Here is a 6000-nt window from a genome sequence, read left to right as displayed (position 1 = left end):
CGCTTTTTCTTTCTTAACCCATACTTGGGTTTGGGTTTGTTAACCTAGTTTTTCTCGATGGCCCACAACCCAACTGATTAAAATAATATTTTTGGACTTGAAGCGCCATACTTTTGGGGCCATTTCCCTAAACTTTCATACAAAGGGTTCCGAAGCTACCCACTATTAATATATTTGTTTTCTTTTTTGCTTTATATATTTTTGTCTTGTATATATTGTGTTTGTTTGCAGGTATTATGAAGTTGAAGTTCATACTTCCGAACCCAAAGTTTTGAAAAGTGCCATAGAAACCTGAAGTTTATTAATGCGCAACACTTATGTTAAACCAAACCATGTCTTAGAACCTAAATGTTCTAATTTTGATTTTTATGGAAATTTAATTTCCTAAAACACCAATCACATTCTTGTTTCCGCCATTCAGTGTATTGTCGAACCGTAACAAGCTCAATTTCACTAATTTGGAAGTTTCGAATAAGAAACTACGTTATGTGGATACAAGACGTGACACCCCGCTTGACTACGACTAGTTGCGAAATCTTTGTAGCCAGTTGTGGTATGGAAGAGTTGAATAAGCCTTTGTCATGATCTGCATTCGAAGACTTATGCCTAAAGCATATCAAATGGAAGTACCTCACTGCCAAAGATTCCATGGCTCTTTGACTCACTATGGACCATTTCAAATCATGCAAAGATGAATTCTTGCCCCAAGCAAAACATGATTGAAACTTTTATGCCCATGAATAAGTATAATCTGAAGTTTATATCCTATTGAATTTTGACTGGAAGAAAATCTTTCTCGTCATTCTATAACTAAATTGCTCCCGAAGCAGCAATATAGAGACCAAAGTTTACCAAATTCTCGGATCTGATTACTACCACACTTGTGAGAACATGGTACCCCAGCAATTCAGCTGGGAGCTACCGAACGGTATAGACCCAATTTCTACTAGAGTTTACCAAATGGTGGTGTCCTATTTTGGCAGGGATGCACCGAAGGGCATGCTCTGCTTCAACAGAGGTGCACCGAACAGTACTGTTCTGCTTCGACAAAGGCCTACAAAACAAACCCCTCCAGCTTCGGTTGGAGCCTACTGAACCCAAGTCTGGGTCTGTCTCTTTCTCACAATCTAATTTCGAGTTTGTTTTACAACCTATAATAGAATCTAGGCCTGCCGAGAGGTGGTATCATGCTCGAAACATGATCCTTGGCACCTAAGGCCTAAAAACTTCAAGAATATGGGATAGTATTCCCAAATCTCAACCTTGCATAATCTAATTTCGTTTTTCTGAAATAGATCATTGGTTCTGCACTTGTCTGCGCCTTTACCAATGTTGTTGAGGAGTAACATTCCAGTAGCCACTCTATGAGACTAATTTTGCTCCACCTAACACATTTGGCGAGCAAAATTTGACATGGAATACCGCATTGGCCGTCTATTTGGTTTACTTTGTGAACAATTTATTTTGTTCTTGGATTTAATATTGGTGTTTGGATGTCACTATTATTCTCGAATAAGAGTTAATTAACGAAAATTACCATATGTGACTACAATTAACTCATGTTTAGGTATGTTTTGTGGGGAAGTTAGTTGTCTGGTTCTATGCTAACTTCATATCTAATCACCCCCTGACAACCTTTCAAGCTTATTCAACCTGATTGTGGGGGCATGACACTGCTCTATATTGTCCAATGGCACCAATATTACCATAAAGGGAAACCTTATACTCACTTCGTTCGGGAAGAATGCTTTTTTGAGCTTTAAGGATATTTAAGAGCATTATTACCATATTGAAACCAATGTAGAAAATGGAGTAAAATTCTTTCGCATATTACCATATTGCACTTCCTACGAATATAGCAGAAGCGTATTCTAGAGAAGATTGAACGCTTAACGAGTGGATTACACTCATTCAGGCCCATAATGTGGCCAACCAGAAGCCTGAGATTCCAAATGAATTTTCGCTGTGGATGTACGTTTGGGATGTCTAGGATGATCTGTGATGCGCCATTTTAGGCATCCTCTTACTAGAAGTTAAGACATCATACCTCGAAGCGTACCATGCCTTAGCACCCTCCATCTTTTCTACAAATGATTCAAGGGGACATTTGTGGACTGATTCAACTACCTTGTGAACCATTTAGATACTTTATGGTATTAGTTGATGCTTCTACACGTTAGTCACACATGTGGCTGTTGTCCACAAGCTACCTTCTCCATATTGGTGGCTCAAACTAACAAGCTCAGGGCTCACCACCTTGATTATCTGATCAAATTTATTTGATTGGATAAGTTGGAGAATTTACATTGAAAACTTTTGATGGATATTGAATGTCGGTTGGGTTTTGAAGTTGAGCATCTAGTACACCATGTTCATACCCAAAACGATCCAGCAGAAGCATTCATTAAATGCCTTCAAATATTGTTACTTAGACGATCTCTTTACCGCTCATTGTGCAGATTGTCACTTTTATGAGATAGTCTTTCCACCGTTAGGAGGAGATAAAAACGTCAATGTTCCTAAAAGAACAACATGAATTATTGTGGACATCCCCACTATGTCTCATCTCGATCTCAATCTAGATCGTTAGAGTATAACCAGACACTTCCTCTGATCTAACAAAAGTGACGAGATCACATATACCAGCTACAAATGTGCCTACAAAAATGAATGTACCACATGTACGATGAACTTTCGTCCTTGAAAGCAAGAATGGCACTACTGTGGCCGACCCTCATACATTGGCTACTAGCCAATCAATCTGTCTTGCACAAGAAGAGTGGCAGATAACTCAGTTCGAGGATTCACTTTCCCAAAATTGGAGGAATATGGCACGAACGAATCTGCCCCGCGATTGCTATCTCAATCCTTTCCATCTCATGAGATTAAATTCGGATTACTCCCAAGACCTGAAGTTCTTGGTCCAGTATACTAGTTTGGATGAGATATGAAATTGGAATGAGATTATCATAGACAATGTTTCATTTATATGGTAACTACTGACATAAATGAAAAATGACGATAACGAACCGCGTTCCGTTGATTAATGTCAATGTAGAATTGATTGGTCAACTAGAAAAATCAATCTATGACAAATGAGATAAATGAAATAGTGTGATTGACACCTTGTGGCATAAGGTTTCTCTCATACGCCCTGTGATTGATGCAGCATTACAAACATGGTTGTAGTATCTCTGGGATCCTGATACAAAACCTATATGGAGTTTCCAAATGACTTACATGTACTAATTCAAATAATTCTAGACCATAAAAACACCCTCTTGGTTCTAATGAGGCCTTCACTTTGCGGATGTAGAACTATCCAGGCGGATGTGGTATACCCATCTAAGTGAATATTTAATCAGATAGATATATGCCCTTACGCGTACAAAATCCAAAATTTCTAGAGTTAAGAAAACTAACTCACAACTAAAGTCAGACTTTAAGATGAATGATCTTGGGAAAACTTGACATTACCTCGACCTGAAGTTTTGAGCTAGTTTTAATGGTATTCTGGTCCACCACTTGAACTAGACCCAGAAGGTGTTATGTCGAGTATACCTTGATCGTTTGAACGCTAGATGCAAATGAGACCTTTACGAAGGATATGGAGCATAAGGTTCTATATTGGAACTTAAGGCAACCATATCTAAGTCAATTGGTGTTTGTTGTACTTAGCTCAATGCATTAGAATCATACATCTTATGTGATGATAATCTTTTGGCATAAAGCAGCACCGCGCTTACACGCCACCACCAAATTTAGTGTTAAAGACGTTTCTTTCGTTACTATAGATTTGGCTTATCTATCCCTATGCATCTCAGAATATATCACACCCCCTTGATCTTAGGAATGATGCCTATCTTGAGGGATTCACTGAATCAGACTATCTATCTGACTGCATAATGTAGGTTCCAGAATGGTTATGTCTTTACCATTAAGGAACACCACAATATCTTGCAGGTCTGTGATATAGACCTTTTTCTATGAAACCTTTAAATCATTCCAAGACTCACTGTATCTCATCACATGAGAGATATGGTCGAGAACTCTTGTTGAGCATATTCGAATTCCCTGCGATTTTCACCCATCGTTGAGTCCCAATAACGCTCCATGAAGATAACGCCGTATGAATCGACTAGATTATGATACATCCAACAAGTCAACACCAAGCATATTGTGTCTATATCAGCATAAGCATAAGAAGATTGAAGTTAAGCAGTCTAATCCCAGACAACCTTTCCAACCTTTACACGAATCACTGCTGAAGTCTACCTTTCAGAAGGATTTTTTTTTTTTTTTTCAAATTAAGAATACTTACTTATCAAGTTGATCAGTAGATAAGTACTTATGTCAGAAAATTAAAAGAGTGCATTACTTATCGTATATATTTCTTCCCGTTCCAAGGCGCTCCAAATAAAAAATTTATTCACATTAGGTGAGAAAACATAACCAAAAAAAAAAAAAAAGCCTTAGGCGCCTAGGCGAGCTTAAGACTAATCCCATAGGGTAAATTCCAGGAATTGGTATGCGTAACTTTCTCACTTGCAATACTTATAGTTTCATTTGGAAGTTATGTCAAACTTAAGGGGTATCCAAAAGTATACTCACTTGACCTTAATGTACTCTTTTTCCCTACACTTAGGAGCATTTTTCCCACTGTGTTTTTGCTACCTAACTAGGTTTTGACGAGGTCATACCCTTGTGTACGTCCTACTTGCATCCCGAAGATGTATAGTTTTGACTTAATATAACTTCTCACTTTTCTCCTCTAGCTATGGGCTTTTCTGCCACCTTGGGTTTTGCCATAGCAAGGTTTTGTGGGTTTTACCACTCATGCATTCTTCCGTTTGTTTTGAGACTCACATTCCCTACTAGTGCTGACTAGACGAGACGACTTCATCAACTGCTTCTACATTTGCCTGAAGATTTGATGCGCCATCTACTTGAGTATTTGCATAATCAAGGGGGAGTGTTGTGGCATATGTTCTAAATACATATTGTGATTGTGCAAATCCTAAGTAGAGATAGGTTAAGAATCCTTGGAAATCTATAAGATCTTTCCTAATAGACATTGTATTACTTGGAGAGCAAGGTTATCTCCTCCTTATTACTATAAATAAAGGCACAAGAACTGGGGAATTAACACACAATTCCTCATGCCTATTCTCCACTCTCTTTCTCTCCATGCCGCACTCTTCAGTTAAATATAGGTCACAACATAAATGATATTATCTACACTAATAAGTAGGGAATGAATTTAGCTTTTACAAATTATTTATATATAGATAATTAACAAAGAATACCAGCCATCTTTCCGTTATATACTGAATAGTAGACCAATTATACTGACCTTTGATGTAGCTCAATATATTATTATAACATATGTTTTTTAAAATGGGGTGTGCTATCCACACACTTCATTTTACTTTTCACACACTCCTTGATAATTTCTGTTCGTTGATCTTCTTTAATTCATCTGATCATACGGCTGAAAATTAAAAAAAATATGTGAAAAGTAAAATAGGGTGTGTGGATATCATACCCCTTTAAAATTTATCTCAATACTCGCTATCTTGCTAACAAAACACCTGACTCAAAATCCATAACCAAATATCCATCTTCCTTAATCCTCACCTATCTGTTGATGTCATGGCACATCTAACGGCCTCTTCGTCAGCCCATCATCCATTTTTCTCTCATCCGTCATCATTGACACATCCTCTCCGAAATCTCTCACATAATTAAGCTACATTAAAGGTCGATCATTACAATTGGGTACTAGCTAACAGTCGATCTTAAAGGTAATACTATAGAGACTAAATTTTAAAAATTAAAGGATGTGATTGTTGATGATTATATTATTACTTAAGTGTTAATTAACATATTTATTTTCGATTAGTGACACATCATTTAGGTTGCAAATTTAGTTTAAAATTTTAGTTAGCATTACTCATAGTCAAGTATTGTCCTATGGTTGATGCTAGATAGACTAAATTG

Source organism: Pyrus communis, chromosome 17 (genome assembly GCF_041283825.1).
Source record: "Pyrus communis isolate YQ-2024b chromosome 17, ASM4128382v1, whole genome shotgun sequence".
Classification (NCBI taxonomy): Eukaryota; Viridiplantae; Streptophyta; class Magnoliopsida; order Rosales; family Rosaceae; genus Pyrus; species Pyrus communis.
This window is presented reverse-complemented; position numbering follows the sequence as displayed.